Below are 18,206 nucleotides of genomic sequence, written 5' to 3' on the forward strand. Positions count from 1 at the left end.
AGGACACTGAGTTTGGGTCCTCTGCCATTCTTATGCCCCTGCTTCAGTAGGAGGGAGTGAGGGCGGGGAGCCATACACCCCCTTAGAAGATGAGATGAGCCCTCCCCTTGTCCTGGGGGCTAGAAATCATATCTACCCATATATGGGCTCTATCTCACAGAACCGTACAGGTCAGGGCAGATTTATTAACATTTTCAGGTCTGTCTCGATTTACCCAGCGCCCTGATACCAGACATGAGGGGTGGGACCCCTGTGGTATCATCAGGCACTTTCAAACTGCCTAACTGGCAGTCCTTACCTCAGAATGTTCTGAAACTTCCTCAGAACCAGCACCGGGGCTCATGCTACACTTCCCCCACGTTTGGCGAAGCTGCCATCTCAGGAACCCCAGAAATATGACAGATCTGGGAAGTTATGGATTATGCTATGAGACTCAGGTTTATTCAGGATGTGTTCTAGCTGCTAACAGCTGACTTCCCCTTTGATCTTTACCAGTGAGCAAGGTGTCAAGACCTCCCGGAGATTTGTAGCCTGCCTGGCTGCACCTAGGCATCCTGATCACCCCTTGGTTAATTAACATCTACATGAGATCAGCTAGGTGTCACCTTATACCTGATGGATGGGCCATCCGCACAGCTTGAAGCCAGGGACTCTCTGGGCCCAGGCTCATTAGCATATCAAAAGAGCCATCCAGCCTTTAGGATGGTGCTCTCTCTGCTAAGAAAAGGACTTCAGCTCCCCCTACACACTCAACCCAGATTGTATCGATTTGAAGCGCAATCGATGCAGGGAATCGAGTGCGATCGCTTTTTCTTCACGGGCGGTTACAGGACGCGCCTGCGGCCCCGCAACCGTCCGTGACACACACCATCACTAAGACCTCCTCCAATATCCTACACTGGGAAACTCTCCAAAAAATCACCCTGAATTGGTACTTAACTCCAATCTCCCTCTCCAAATTTGCTCCCCAAAACTCTAACCTATGCTGGAGGAACTGCAAATCCACAGGTTCTCTCTTACACATATTATGGGAGTGTCCCCCAGCGCAAATTTTATGGGGTAAAATAAGGAAATTAATAGAACAAATTCTGGGATATGAATTTATAATCCCCCCTGAGCTTGCATTGCTCCACATAGGAATTAACTCATTCCCAGCAACTTCCCGCACCTCAATCTCCCACTTAATCTGGGCTACCAGACAAGCTCTCCTACAACAATGGGGCACCCCCATAATCCCTCCCCTCCCAAAAATAAGGGCACTCGCCCTCAACAATTTAAAACTTGAACTTATCTTCAAGAAAAATCAAGATACAAACAAATCCCTTCACACAATATCTCATTTAGACCTATCAAACCTATAAAGGCAAAACAAAACAACATTAAAGCCTACTACAACAGACAGACCTGAAATACAGGAGGCCAGGTTATTTTATACATGGTGACTACTTCCAACTGAAATCTCTTGTTGATGTTGCTAAAAATTTCTTTCGTTTCTGTTCTCTTTTGAACTTTAGTTACTATATACAGTCGTTTAAAACCCCTTCCCCTGGTTCCCTTCCCCTCCCCTTCCCTTCCCCTTCTCATGTCTACCCATGGGTATACCTAGTCCTACTTCCCTGGTATACCACCAAGACACCTCATCATCCTCAACCAGCTCTATCAAACGACCGAGTAATTCCTTACTCACTTTCAAAGCCCACTATGAGCCAATCAACCGTCTAAAGCCCCCTCCCTCCCTTAGACCAAGCTGCAGGTAGATGGCTTTGCCCCTGCAGCCAACAATAATAACCCCCTCTACAAACTATCATTACTAAGGTCTGACAGTCAGGTCACACCTTTCCCTCTCACCGTACACCATTACTCAAACTACTAAAACCCCTCATTAGTCCCTCAGCAACCCCAGACCCTGGTTGAGAACAATCAAAGGTTATCTCTCCAACTAAATCATTATTATCTTACTTTAATAATCCACTGTCATACTCTGTTATATTATTAGATTCTGTTACAATGTTATACCACATGCTAATTATCAGTTGTTTCAAATCTACGATTGTTATCTAAACTGTAATTACTCTCAACGATAAGCTGTACTGTTATAAAATTCAATAAAAATTTATTGGAAAAAAAAAAAAATCTGACAGGACCGATGGGTTTTGGACTAGTCCATCTTCTCATGAGGGATTCTCAGGGTTTTCCTCATTTCAAAAAGCATTTCCTGAACAGTAGTTACAAAGTCTAACTGCGGAAATATCAAGAGACCAACCATCCTCCCTACTTACTTGCGCACTATTTTTGTAGTTGGAATGATCAACTGTTCAGGAAATGCTTTTGAAAATAATGAAAACCCAGAGAATCTCCCATGAGGAGATGGACTAGTCCAAAACCTGTTGGTTCTGTCAGATTTTAACTGCTTTTTTTTTTTTTTTTTTACTGTACTGGCCCTTTAGCTGCATTAGAGCATATTCCAGTCCAGAACATAGGAATTACAGACCCGCCTAGCTGTTTAAGGGGTGACACCTTATTGTTTATTACAATAACGCAGACACTATGAGATTAAACAGATTTAATCAGGTTGGCATTCAGCTGCAACCATTCCCGACCTCTGACTTCCTCTGACCTAAGCGGTAATGGTCTGTTTGCGCCCAACGACCCTCTGGCAATTATTGGACCTCTAAAGACAACCAGATGTAAGCTCGGTGCTCTGCCACATGCAACAGGCCGCTCACATCCTCCGATTTCTCCTAGATCCACATGCTACAACCCTTATAAACATCTTTTACAACGTGCCTTCCCAGCATGCACTGCAGGCCGCGATCCGTGGGCGGAACAAAGACGTCCAGGACTGGGTCTCACTCTCTGTGAGAGGGGCGCGCTCTGCCCCCCGCTGAGACATAAAACAATACAGCTGGGGGGACATGAGAACGGCGGCGAGGATTTTGTTTCCTTAAAAAAAAAAACGCCAGCTACGGATAAAATACATGCGAGCGGCTTCCTAAGAAAATAACCGCGCTGGAAGGAGTTGTGTGAGTTCTGCGAGCGGCATTTGCAGAGTTTGTGTTGGCAGAACGTATTCTTTTCCCTGGTGATGAGCGCTGGATGACGAGGCGGGACCACTGAGGTGGATAAAACGTTGTCACGTCATGCGCACAAATACGCTCCAACCGCTGCTCACCTGTGATTTATTATGATAAACTTTTAACATGCAGATATGCAGGCGGCGGGATGAAGAGTCTTATACCTCAAAGGCAAAGTGTTATTGTAGAATAGGCATAAACCGAGATACATATTAGAAGATGACTTGTGTAGCAAGTAATTATAGGATACATGTAGGCAGAGCCGGGACAAGGTCCTCCAGCACCCAAGGCTGAGACACCAAAGTGCACCTCTCCATCCCCCCCACCCCAGCCGTCACACACTGATTGCTATTAGACTAAGAGCCACCCCAGGGCCCCCAACACTTTAGTCTCTAGTTATCTGGCTTGCAGTCACTGCCATGTATCCCCTTTTCTTATTTCTCTCTGCTGCAAGCACAATAGGGGAATGATAGCTGAGTGAGTTGTGCGCCCCCTCCTACACTGCGCCCTGAGGCTGGAGCCTCTCTCGCCTCTACCTCGGCCCGGACCTGCATATAGGGAAAGAAAGTGCCCCAAATGTGTACTTCTCTCGGGAGTGTTGGCGTTTTAACAAATTTATTACCTTTAAACTGCAGTATCGTAAAACAACCACAAGATGTCACTGTGTTTAAAATGTGGTGGTGATCTTTATGGGATTGTTATTTCCTGTACTATCTGTGTTCCTCTCTGTTCCAAGTAAGCTGCATTTCCTGATGGTTGTGTATGATTTATTTCTGCATAGTTTTGTTTAGTAAAGAGTTGGAACTTGTTATACTGTGTTTACAGAGCGCTCTGCTCCATCAGGAAGAAGGAAGCTTCTGGGTCCTCCAGAGGTTTCTCCCTCTTCCTCCCCCAGGTTGTTTCAGTGATGTAACCCCCGAAGATTGCCAGCACGCAGTAACACAGACCCCTTCCAACTCGGCTTTTTTCGCCAAAATGACATGACTGTGTACTCTCTAAAGTGCTGCAGGAGATGTCAGTGCTATATAAATACATAATGATAATAATATGGTAGGACATTAGACTATGACTATGATAGGATTAGAGTGTGAGCTCCTTTGAGGACAGTCAGTGACCTGACTATATGTACTCTGTACAGTGCTTCACTAGATGTCAGTGCTATATAAATAATAATAATAATAATATGGTAGGACATTAGACTATGACTATGAAGTGAATAGATTGTGAGTTCCTGAGGACAGTCAGTGATATGACTATGTACTATATAAAGTGCTGCAGAAGAGGTCAGTGTTATATAAATACATACTAATAGTATGATAGGACATTAGACTATGACTATGGTAGGATTAGAGTGTGAGCTCCTCTGAGGACAGTCAGTGACATGACTATGTACTCTGTAATGTGCTGCAGGAGATGTCAGTGATATATACAGTGGTTTGCAAAAGTATGCTGCCCCTTTAAGTTTTCCACATTTTGTCATATTACTGCCACAAACATGAATCAATTTTACTGGAATTCCACGTCAATGACCAATACAAAGTGGTGTACACATGAGAAGTGGAACGAAAATCATACATGATTCCAAACATTTAAAAAAAAAAACAAAAAAAACTGAAAAGTGGGATGTGCGTAATTATTCAGCCCCCTTGGGTCTGAGTGCAGTCAATTGCCCATAGCCATTGCCTGATGAGTGCTAATGACTAAATAGAGTGCACCTGTGCGTAATCTAATGTTAGTACAAATACAGCTGCTCTTTGACGGCCTCAGAGGTTGTCTAAGAGAATATTGGGAACAACAACACCGTGAAGTCCAAAGAACACACCAGACAGGTCAGGGATAAAGTTATTGAGAAATTAAAAGCAGGCTTAGGCTACAAAAAGATTTCCAAAGCCTTGAACATCCCACGGAGCACTGTTCAAGCGATCATTCAGAAATGGAAGGAGTATGGCACAACTGTAAACCTACCAAGACAAGGCCATCCACCTAAACTCACAGGCCAAACAAGGAGAGCGCTGATCAGAAATGCAGTCAAGAGGCCCATGGTGACTCTGGACGAGCTGCAGAGATCTACAGCTCAGGTGGGGGAATCTGTCCACAGGACAACTATTAGTCATGCACTGTACAAAGTTGGCCTTTATGAAAGAGTGGCAAGAAGAAAGGCATTGTTAACAGAAAGCATAAGAAGTCCTGTTTGCAGTTTGCCACAAGCCATGTGAGGGACACAGCAAACGTGGAAGAAGGTGCTCTGGTCAGATGAGACCAAAATGGAACTTGTTGGCCAAAATGTAAAACGCTATGTGTGGCGGAAAACTAACACTGCACATCACTCTGAACACACCATCCCCACTGTCAAATATGGTGGTGGCAGCATCATGCTCTGGGGGTGCTTCTCTTCAACAGGGACAGGAAAGCTGGTCAGAGTTTAAGGGAAGATGGATGGAGCCAAATACAGGGCAATCTTGGAAGAAAACCTCTTGGAGTCTGCAAAAGACTTGAGACTGGGGCGGAGGTTGATCTTCCAGCAGGACAACAACCCTAAACAAAAAGCCAGGGCAACAATGGAATGGTTGAAAACAAAACATATCCATGTGTTAGAATGGCCCAGTCAAAGTCCAGATCTAAATCCAATCGAGACTCTGTGGCAAGATCTGAAAATTGCTGTCCATCTAATCTGACTGAGCTGCCCAAAGAAGAATGGGCAGGGATTTCAGTCTCTAGCTGTGCATTGCTGGTAGAGACATACCCTAAAAGACTGGCAGCTGTAATTGCAGCAAAAGGTGGTTCTACAAAGTATTGACTTGTGGGGCTGAATAATTATGCACACCCCACTTTGCAGTTATTGATTTGTAAAAAAAAAATGTTTGGAATCATGTATGATTTTTGTTCCACTTCTCACATGTACACCACTTTGTATTTGTCTTTCACGTGGAATTCCAATAAAATTGATTCATGTTTGTGGCAGTAATATGACAACATGTGGAAAACTTCAAGGGAGCCGAACCCCTGTAAACCACTTTTGCAAACCACAGTAAATACACAATAGTAGTAAACTTGATTTATCTGCCTCCTCATTGGTTGACTAGTACAGAGGTGAGTGGAGATTTGCTTGTTAGGAGAATGTTACGCTTATCCCTAATGGCCAGTAAAATTAGAGAGGAAAAACGGATCTGCCGACAGTTTACAGAGCAGAGGTTCCCATACAGATATGTACTGCAGTGAATCTGATACTCCCACCCCAACGAGCTTGATTCACATCAGCCAGGCAGGAAACAATGTGCCGTACAGGACCCCCCCCCCCCCCCCCACACACACACACACTTTCTCCCCCCCTCCCCCCCCCCCTACGATTACTGTACAGTAACTCCAGGTTAGGGTTAACCATCAATGGCGTTCCAGATTATTACAATCTGTCTGCCTTGAAGCAATGTGCATTACAGGCACCCGGAGAGCAGCCTATTACATTAAACCAGGGAAAAAACACAATATTCACACAGAACGAGTGTGAGAAAGAGAAGCCGGCACTGTCAGGGGACGGGGAGAGCCTGTGAGCTCACACTAATCCATTCCGCATTGTGTGACAGCAGCATCCATCTCCTTCCATCGCGGCCTCTACAATGTGCAGGCCGGGAACACCGGCGCTCTGCAGTGACTCACAATCCATACATCTATCCACTTAGCCGATCCACCATCCAATTCAATAATTATTGTCAGATTAAATCTGTGCCGTCAAGAGCATGCCGATCGACGATGCAACCCGTTTTGGGCTGAAATTGGTCGCATGTATTGATCGGACATCCATGGTTGATCGGGTGCATGGCGACCGATATTGGGACGAACGCAACAAAACCCCCAGCGCCGTCCCCCTAATGTCAAATGTGCCCCCCCATGCTCTATACTTGTCCAAGTCCGTCGCTCTCTCCATCCACACGAGCGCCCCACGTGGTTGCCGGCGTGCACATCTCACACGCAGGGCCCCCAACCGCCCCGTTTTCGGCGGGACAAGACAAATAACATTTATATTGCGCTTTTCTCCTTGCGGACTCAAAGCGCCAGAGCAGAGCAGCAGCCACTAGGGCGCGCTCTATTGGCAGTAGCAGTGTAAGGGAGACTTGCCAAAGGTCTCCCAATTTCGGGGAGCCGTCCCGCTGTCCCGCGCTGAATTAACTTTGTTATGTAGATACTTACCTTGGGTCATCCAGATTCTTCCTCCGTCATGGGCGTCCCCCACCAGGCCATTCCAGCGGTGATACCCACGAAACATGGCTGCGCTTAGCCTGCGTGGTAGGATGGACTAAGCCCGATCGGGTCCATGCTGCCGCACAGCTGGCTTGCACATGTGCAGTAGCACAGACCCAACCGGTCTTGGCTTTTTCCACCGAGGCCACATGCATGAGTCATCGACAAGCGGTTTTGCAGATGGAACATCGCTGGAACAGGACAGGAATTTTGGGGGGGAGGGGGGAACTTTTTTTCCCCAGACACCACCTGTGACTGCTTACAAATTGGGCATGTTGTGACTTCCTGGTCAGAGGCCTAACTACAAACCATGGGGCCCCCCAGCAAAACCTTGATGGGGCCCCTCCATCTTCACACCCTTTACCTTGCCTATCCTTGGGGACCCATCTTGCTATGGTCCTAAAACAAATGTGGCCATCATATAAAAGTATAGCCTCCCCTGTAGCTACGCCCCCTGGTGGTCAAGTAAATGCACCAGGTGCTAGGGGAACACTGATGTGTATATTACCTAGATATGGTGGAGGAGGTGCTAGGGCGGGCGCTTACATAGAGGCAAAGGGGGCATTTGCCCCAGGGCCCAAGAGCCTGTAGGGGCCAAAATGGAACAAAAAGGAACCACAGACCGACAGAGGAGCGCGCCAGCCGGAACAAATGAGGCACTACTCTGCTGAAGACATTGCAGGGACCCTGGAGAGCACAGTTGAAGAGAATCTGTATTGTTAAAATCGCACAAAAGTAAACATACCAGTGCGTTAGGGGACATCTCCTATTACCCTCTGTCACAATTTCGCCGCTCCTCGCCGCATTAAAAGTGGTTAAAAACAGTTTTAAAAAGTTTGTTTATAAACAAACAAAATGGCCACCAAAACAGGAAGTAGGTTGATGTACAGTATGTCCACACATAGAAAATACATCCATACTCAAGCAGGCTGTATACACCCTTCCTTTTGAATCTCAAGAGATCATTTGTGTGTTTCTTTCCCCCTTCTGCTCTCATGCACTGAAGTTTCAGGCTGCTCTTTTCTTCCTGCAAACAGCTTTGCCCTTGTCTGAATTTCCTCAGTATGTGAAAGCCCAGCCAGCTCAGAGGACACTTTATCCAGCTTGTAAAAGATACGAGAGCAGAGAGAAGCTTCACTAATCTAAATATCACACAGGCAGTGTGCAGAGAGGGGCCTGAAAGGGGGAGTTCATAGCAGAACCACAACACTGAAGAACTTGGCAGCCTTCCAGACACTGGCCGACAAGTCTGACAGGGGAAAGATACATTGATTTATTACAGAGACTGTGATAGCAGAAAGTGTTGCAGTAAGCCAGAACACATTAGAATAGCTTTTGGAACTTGTAGGATGATAAAAAACAGGATGCAATTTTTGTTACGGAGTCTCTTTAAAGTGTACCTAAATTATACATTACAGTTTACTTTAAACCTAATAAGTTTGCCAAGATACTGTATATAAAATCACATGAGACAGTGTGATTTTCTCACCCCCAGGGTCCATATTCCACACATGGTCTTGAAATCTCCGTCCCCAGTGTGAAATTGGGCCCTGGCCTTTGTTTCCTTTCCAAACCATAGGTGCAAAGGATGCTGGGGGATTGATGTTATAACTCCACCCCTCGTGTCCATGTGATCTAATCTAGGCAGGCAGACAGACATCTGAAATAAGAATTATAGCAGGCAGAAATGATAAGACAGCCTGCTGCAGTTTTCCTGTCTCTTCTCTGTACTTCAGTTTGTGAAAAGAGAAGTCATTTGATCCAGGCAGGCAGACAGCAAGGGAGGGAGGGGCAGGGGAGTAACCAGACAGAAGGGGTGGGCACAATGCTTTAGCAAGGCTTCAGCTTCAGGAGGAATAAGGAAGTGCTACTAAAACTAAACTATAATAAACTATATTAATGTGAGTCTGTTCTATCCACTATGATGTAGCTGATGTAAACTTTATATGTTCATCTAACTGTACACAGTGCATAGACTACATATATGTATTGCCATTCAGACCTTTTATTGGCTGGAGGTGGTCTTTAAATTGCATGATAATTGCTTAGGGGCCCTGGGGAAAAATGTGGCTGCAGCAAAGAGCCTCTCATGCCATGTTGTAGTTGGAGGCCCCTGGGTTAATTTTGCCCAGGGGCTCCACTGGTACTCAAACCGCCCCGGGGAGATACTAGGATTTTTAGTAACTACCAGAGCCTCATCATATGAAAGAACATGAGGAATCTTAGTTAGAGGCAGCTACTACCGGCGCCCAAATAGCTGAATCAGCTCAAGTGACGGTCATGTTGTCTTCCACGGTGACGTCATCGTCCTTTACTGGTAAAGCTGCATAGTTCTCAAATCCAAGGAAGCCAAGTTATTTGGCACCACATTACACTGCTATATATAGACGTTAGTGTTCTATAAATACATAATGATAATAATATAGAAAGTGGAGCAAAGAAGAGAGAAGCCAGCAGTACATTGCAATCAGGAACACTTTGCAGCCACGGCAATCCATAAAGGTGAGGATACAATGCCTAGGGGGTATATTAGGCCAACATTTCCGGCATTGGTTCTTCCTCAAGTGCCCCCCAAACTGACCACACAAACTGCATTATATACAAAAGAAACTCACAAACAAGGTGTCAACACAATCGTTACGGGTACCTGAAGTGGAATGGTGCATTGAGGGGAATATGTATTGCGGCATTGCCACATCAGTTGGGTACCAGGTAGTGTACGAGCTGTTCCATGCTACTGCGCATGTGCGGCCGCTAAGAGTGTGGATACTGCATGGCTACACTCTTAACAGGGGAGGAGCATGGCTCCGATGTGGAGGGGGGGGGGGGGTGCTGATTAAGGGGGGATATCACAGCATGGAGGGAAGCCTTGATAAGATCCTGAGGCTTCCCTCTATTTAGGTAAACATCTCTTTCTGAACCTGAGCTTCATCTTGAGTTCCCTTTAACGTACCAGTATTTTAGTATGCAGTAGCCGGTACCCATTCACACTTAAAGAGGAACTCTAGTGAAAATAATGTAATAAAAAAGGTGCTTAATTTTTCAATAATTATGGATAAATGATTTAGTCAGTGTTTTCCCCTTGTAAAATCTTTTAAATCCCTGATTTATATTCTTACATGTATTACATGGTGACATTTTTACTGTTGGCAGGTGATGTAGGTGCTGCATGCTTTTTTGGCAGTTGGAAACAGCTGTAAACAGCTATTTCCCACAATGCAACAAGGTTCACAGACAGGAAACTGTGAGGAGTACCAAAGTCCTCACAGTTTCTAGTGGGAGGGGCTTCACCACAATATCAGTCATACAGCGCCCCCTGATGGTCTGTTTGTGAAAAGGAATACATTTCTCATGTAAAAGGGGGTATCAGCTACTGATTGGGATAAAGTTCAATTCTTGGTCGGAGTTTCTCTTTAAACCCTTGTAAATGCCTACCCCCACCTAATGCCTAACCCTACCCCCCATAAATGCCTTAAAACGAACCTCAAAACTCCAGCACCCAAATGTCTGATAGCTGTAGCCGATTGTCTACAACCATTTATTACTATGTAGTAGCTAAAGGCGCCCGATTACTGACAATTAACACAGGTGTCTGTTAAAGAGAATCTGTAACGTCAAAACGTCCCCTGGGGGGTACTCACCCAGGGTGGGGGAAGCCTCAGGATCCTAATGAGACTTCTCACGCCGTCCTCCGTCCCTCGGGGGTCTCGCTGCGGCCCTCCGTACAAGATGACGTCATTATTTACCTTCCCGACTCCTGCGCAGGCGCTCTGACGGCTGTCGGCTCCGAAGTAGACAGAAATACCCGATCGCCGTCGGGTCTGCTCTACTGCGCAGGCGCAAGTTTCCGCCGCCTGCGCAGTAGAGCGGACCCGACTGAGATCGGGTATTTCCATGTAGTTCGGAGCGGAAAGCAGCCACAGCGCCCCCGCTGGAGCCAGCAAAGGTAAATATTGAATTGACAGTCGGGTCTGTCGCCGGCTGTTCGGAGGGCTGCAGCGAGACCCCCGTGGGACAGAGGACGGCGTGGGAAGCCTCATTAGGATCCGGAGGCTTCCCCCACCCGAGGTGAGTACCCCCCAGGGGATGTTTTTGATGTTACAGAGTCCCTTTAAGCCTGAGACACACTGCAGAGCGTTTTTTTATCCATCAGCGCTTTTTTTTTAAAAAAAAGCTCCCATTGACTTGAAAAAAAATCGTAGCAAAGACACAGCAATCACGTTTTTTTGAAAAATCGTCATTGCAAAGATTTTGACGCGATTTATGCAAGTCAATAGAAGCGTTTTACTTTTTAGACGCTGTGCTGACAGATCAAAAACTGCTCTGTAGTGTGTCTCAGGCCTTAGACACCTGCTGATCGTGGCACCCATGCCCAGGCAGCACACGGTACTAATTCCAGGGGGACGCTCTGTGTCACGCTACTAGCACTATGCTCTAATCACAATACACACTGCCCCCTGGAGTCACTATTGTGCGCTACCTACATGCCTAGCTAACTTGCAGGCAGCTGTTATAGCATGATCCTCATCAGTGCTGGGTTTAGGCTGTTGCGGCTCTATGGGTAGGACATGCCAAGCAGCGATGTTACAGAGAGCTCAGTGAGGTCACCGAGAACCAGAACTACTGAAGCCATTATTACACTGTATTAACATGGCACTGCGGTGTGGTCAGGAAAGCACTCCATGTGCCCAAATAAGAGCCAGTCATCGTACAGTTCAAAGGCCCAATAGTCCAACGTAGGCAGGAAACATGCAGTCCCGCCAACAATCACAGACAAGCCCACCACCAGAAACATTTTCCCTGTATGCTACATATTTGGCTCCTGTAATTCATCCAGCTCTGAGCTCAGTCTGTAATTTCTAATACCAGTCCACAAGTTCCTCCTAAAAGGAATTTTTAATGTTGCACACCACCAGAGGCAGAGCTAGGGTAGCAGCAACCAAAGCAGCTGATAGACCGTACCTCCCAACTTTTTGAGATAAGAAAGAAGGACACTTTAAGACACACCCCTGTCACACCCCTAACCACGCCCCCACCATATCCCTTGTCACTGATACCAGAAAGTATTCAGAAGAAAAAGACTCAGCTTTATAATTCAGACCACACCGGTCCTCTCCATCATCATTAGTTCTCCTTCATTTGAAAATAAGAACTATATCAATGTAAATAATAGACATAATATTTAGAGTCTATTAAAGAGACTCTGAAGCCTCTTTATAAATCAGTTTTTACCTTTTATTTAGTTTAAGGATCATTGCCAGACCTAAAACGCCACTGTCCCGCGGCCGAACGAGGGTTTTATCACCCCCAAATCCTAGGGCAAAAATCCACGACTTTCAAAGTTGTGGAGTTTGCTGCCCAGGTAGGCAGAGCTTAGCGCTGTAACTCTGCCTCCATTCGCATCAATCCATAGCGGATTTCCGCCTCTCTCCCGCCCCTCTCAGTGAAAGAAGACTGTGAGGGGCGCGGAGAGGCGGGGATTGATGCGAAGAGAGGCAGAGCTACTGCAGAAAGCTCTGCCTCTACCAGGAAATGCTGCCCGGTTTTTGCCCCAGGGATTTGGGGGTGATAAAACCCTTGTTTGGCCGCAGGATATCGGCGTTTTAGGTCTGGCAATGATCCTTAAAGGAGTCATCAGGGAAAACTTAATAAAATAAGTGCTACTTACCGGGGGCTACCTCTGTCAATCACCGCCACGTGGGCCAGAGCAAACTGCGGAGTCCGCTCCGGCCCGCGTGGCGGTAAATGACAGTGCCGCTCACGCAGGCGCAGTACAGGCCGACCTGGAGGTCGCCCTGACGTCATCGCCGTGGACCGGGACGGAGTTGTGGGTAGAGCTGTGGCGAGGGACATGCTGGGAACTTAGGGCTGGAGGAAGCCCCCGGTAAGTAGCACTTATTTTATTAAGTTTTCCCTAATGACTCCCTTAACCAGTTCAGCCTTCAGTCGTTTTCACTTTATGCATCCGAACAATGTTCACCTCCCATTCATTAGCCTATAACTTTATCACTACTTATCACAATGAACTGATCTATATCTTGTTTTTTCCGCCACCAATTAGGCTTTCTTTGGGGGGTACATTTTGCTAAGAGCTACCTTACTGTAAATGCATTTTAACAGTGAGAATAAGAAAAAAAAAGAAAAAATTCATTATTTGTCAGTTTTCAGCCATTATAGTTTTAAAATAATACATGCCTCCATAATTAAAACCCACGTATTGTTATTGCCCATTTGTCCCGGTTATTTCACCGTTTAAATTATGTCCCTATCACAATGTATCGCGACAATATTTTATTTGGAAATAAAAGAGCATTTTTTCCATTTTGCATCCATCACTATTTACAAGCTTATAAAAAAAATAGAGAGACATATTTCATCTTTACATAGATATTTAGACCCTTAGGTAAATATTTATGTGTTGTTTTTTTTTATAGTAATGTTTTTTTTTTTTGTTTTTTTATTAAACATTTTATGTGGGCATTTTTGGGAGGGTTGGATATAAATAGTGTTTTATTTGGGGAAATATTTGTGTATTGTAATGTTTTTTTACTTTTACTTGTAGTTTTACTTTTTGGCCACAAGATGGCAATCTTGAGTTTGTTTACATGACGTCACTCTAAGCGTACAATGTACGCTTAGAGGGACATAGCTTCAGAAAAAGCGTAGCTTCCGAGAGAAGCTGTCGCTTTTTCAGCGGGGGAGAGGAATCAGTGATCGGGCACCATAGCCCGATACATTGATTCCTGGGCTACCGAATCCGCGGCTGGGAGTGCGCGTGCACGCGCGATCGGTCGCGGGAGCACGCGGACGCGCACGTGGCCTCCTGGACGTAGGTACTAAATCCTGGAGGCATAAATGGTTAAACCAAATAAGAGGTAAAAACTGATTTTTAAAATGGCTTCACACTCTCTTTAAATACAGTTTGCGAAGAAAAATAGGTACATAGATCTGTACATGATTCATGAAAGAGGGACAAATGAGGAAGAAAGAGGGACAGTTGGAAGCCATGCTGGAGGCACCAACTTTTTCCTGCGATGCAGGGACTGATCCTAGGAATTGTTGCAGACACAAAAGTCATGGGTGGGGTGTTGGGTGATATGGTGACTGGTCAGGGGCAGCCCAACCATGAAGCCGACTAAATTACGTAATTCAGGGCAGCAGGCTGTAGGGGGCAGCATCAGCTCTACGCTCAGCTGATCTTTTTCAGTCTCTCCCTCTGCTCTGCTGCTTCTGCCTGACGCATGAAGCACAGAGCTCGCCTGCTGAGTCTGTGTGTGCTGGCAACACCTTTGCAGAAGCTGCTGAAATACAAACTATGCTTTGCTCACATGTGTTTACAAAGGAAGCTAGATATGACAGTACATTTTCTAGGAGAAAAAAAAGAGTAAGGGGGGAAATTACATCACGATTGGCTTCAATCCGAGGCAGTAAAGATGGAAAATGTCTGGGACAATTGTCTCTTTATTTACTATATAAAATTCACTGAAATCAAAATGTGGACAGATCGATACATACTGTATGTAATGTAAGTAGCACAAGCATCTACTTATAGATGTTTTTTTTTTCAGGGATAGTATGGCTGTCCCTGCTGCTTTAATCGGTATCACAGTTCTGTGAGTTACAAAACAACCATCGCAGCGGGTAGTTTCAGAGCTGCGCAGGGGACCTTGAGGACGGCAACGGGAACACATTGGCTTTCGACACCTACTTTATTTCGAAAGAAAAGGAAAGCGCCTGGGGCTCGATTGTTGAAGATTGCTACATTTAATGCTGCATGTTTTACAAAGCTGTTTCTGCTGAACCCAATAAGGGCGTTCCCATGCCTCTTTCCAAAACACACTGCTGGCAGGGCTGATCATGCAGCAACTTTCCATGATTAGCCGGAAATTAGTGAGCGCAGAGCACTGCACCACTGACGCCTGCCTAAAGGGGAACTCTACTCACATGTGACTTGTGAGCGCAGAGCACCACACCACTGACGCCTGCAGGGGGTTCTTAAAGGGGAACTCTGCTAACTGGTGACCTATGAGCGCAGAGCACCACACCACTGATGTCTGCGGGGGAGGGAGGTTGCTTAAAGGGGAACTCTGCTAGCCGGTGACTTGTGAGCGCAGAGCACCACACCACTGACACCTGCAGGGGGTGCTAAAAGGATACCAGAGCCAAAAAAGGTTAAATAAATGGGAGGAGCTGTCCCAATGACCTCTGCAGCTTCTTCCTGGTTTCCGGGAGTCACCATCACCCCGCAGGCCATGTGCAGGTCGCTCCCGGCTGCAGTCAGGAGCTGTAGGAAGCACGCAGCACAGAGCACCACATCCCTGACATCTGTGGGCGGTGCTTAAAGGGGAACTCTGCTAACCAGAGAGCACAGTGGCGTAGTGGTTAGCACTCTCGCCTTGCAGCGCTGGGTCCCTGGTTCGAAACCCAACAAGGTCAACATCTGCAATGAGTTTGTATGTTCTTCCTGTGCCTCTGTGGGTTTCCTCCGGGCACTCCGGTTTCCTCCCACATCCCAAAAACATACAGATAAGTTAATTGGCTTCCCCCCTAAAAATGGCCCTAGACTACATACACTACACAATACATACATGTGGTGGCTGGATAGTGTAATGGTTAAAGGGATACTGTAGGGGGGTCGGGGGAAAATGAGCTGAACTTACCCGGGGCTTCCAATGGTCCCCCGCAGACATCCTGTGTTGGCGCAGCCACTCACCGATGCTCCGGCCCCGCCTCCAGTTCACTTCTGGAATTTCTGACTTTAAAGTCAGAAAACCACTGCGCCTGCACGCCCGTGTCCTCGCTCCCGCTGATGTCACCAGGAGTGTACTGCGCAGACACAGACCATACTGGGCCTGCGCTGTGTGCTCTTGGTGACATCAGCGGGAGTGAGGACATGGCAACGCAGGCGCAGTGGTTTTCAGACTTTAAAGTCTGACATTCCAGAAGTAAACCGGAGGCGGGGCCGGAGCATCGGTGAGTGGCTGCGCCAACACAGGATGTCTGCGGGGGACCGTTAGAAGCCCCGGGTAAGTTCAACTCATTTTCCCCCCGACCCCCCTACAGTATCCCTTTAAGGGCTCTGCCTCTGACACAGGAGACCTGGGTTCGAATCTCGGCTCTGCCTGTTAAGTAAGCCAGCACCTATTCAGTAGGAGACCTTGGGCAAGTCTCCCTAACACTGCTACTGCCTATAGAGCGCGCCCTAGTGGCTGCAGCTCTGGCGCTTTGAGTCCGCCAGGAGAAAAGCGCGATATAAATGTTATTTGTCTTGTCTTGTCATACATAGACATATGACTATGGTAGGGATTAGATTGTGAGCCCCTCTGAGGGACAGTTAGTGACAAGACTATGTATTCAGTACAGCGCTGCGTAATACATACAGAAAAATGCAGCCTATCCGATCACTAGAGACCGATGAATTTGGTATCAGGGAAGTTCCGCAGACTTTGGAGTTCCTCAGGAAACACATACAGTATTTAAAGAGACTCTGTAACAAAATGTCAGCCTTTTTTCTACTATCCTATATCTATTCTAAAGTGCTCTGGCTTACTGCAGCCTTTTTTAGTTGCTCCATTGCTGTAATAAATCAAATTTACTCTCCTTTGTCAGGCTTGTCAGCCCAAAGAGGAAGTGGCTGTAATTGTTTTCAGACAGGAGGAGGTTACACTGATAGCCCTGTTCTGAGTCTCTTGGAGTCTTTTGTCAAAAAAGAAACAGATCTGAGTGGCACTCCCTACAATAACTTGGAGCAGTGTGAGTGCTATGGGCAAAAAACGTTCTCACCAAATCACCGACGCTTCCTGCATCTGCTGCTGGGACGTGTGCACATTGGACTGTGTGAAGAAAGCCATCAGTACCATCCAATATGTAGAAAAAGAAGCAGAGTCTCCGGGCACCTTCCGTCCAATTTCTTTATTGCAGTGCTTAGGTACAGGTGCTGCGTCTATGATACATCCACATTGCGGATGCTCAAGTGATGGTGTGGTGGTGGGGGGGGGGGGTGCCGGGCACCAGATGGGGCTTGCTCTCTTGGAGCCTTTCACACACTGAAAACTGTGAAAAGCAGAGATCGCACATTCACTGCTTTTAGTACCGTAACTCAGTATCATCTAAACCACATGTGTCAAACTCTGGCCTGCGGGCCAAATTTGGCCCGTAGAGCGATAAAAATTGGCCCGCCAGTGATTTTATGATCGTACATTGATTTTGGCCCGCGGCCACATTCCCAGCTCCACCCCTCCCGTCCCTCATCTGCTGTTCTGGTGGCCAGCTCTGCCCCTCTGCCCTCCCTCCTCGTATGAGTGATAGAGCGTGACTCACTCTATCACTCCCTGCTCCGCCTCTCAAGTAAGGAAGGCTTATGTCTTCCTCCTCGGCCTGCTAGTCGGTCCTCCTCCTTCCTCGGCCGCCGCTCCTTTACATCAAGGAGTCGGCGGTCCGTCCTGCACCGAAGCCTGCTCCCTTCATCCTCTTCACTACATTCCCTGCCCCCGGCATGCAGCACAGGTATCCACTGTGACACGAAGACACCAGAGTGGCTCTTACCTAGCTAACCTATACTGGGGCCACTTACCTAGCTAACTTATACTGGGGCCACGTACCTAGCTAACCTACACTGGGGCCACTTACCTAGCTAACCTATACTGGGGCCACTTACCTAGCTAACCTATACTGGGGCCACTTACCTTGCTAACCTATACTGGGGCCATCTACCTAGCTAACCTATAGTGGGGGCCACCTACCTAGCTAACCGATACTGGGGCCACCTACCTAGCTAACCTATACTGGGGCCACCTACCTAGCTAACCTATACTGGGGTCACCTACTTAGCTAACCTATACTGGGGCCACCTACCTAGCTAACCTATACTGGGGCCACCTACCTAGCTAACCTATA

This window comes from Hyperolius riggenbachi, chromosome 8 (genome assembly GCF_040937935.1).
Source record: "Hyperolius riggenbachi isolate aHypRig1 chromosome 8, aHypRig1.pri, whole genome shotgun sequence".
NCBI lineage: Eukaryota > Metazoa > Chordata > Amphibia > Anura > Hyperoliidae > Hyperolius > Hyperolius riggenbachi.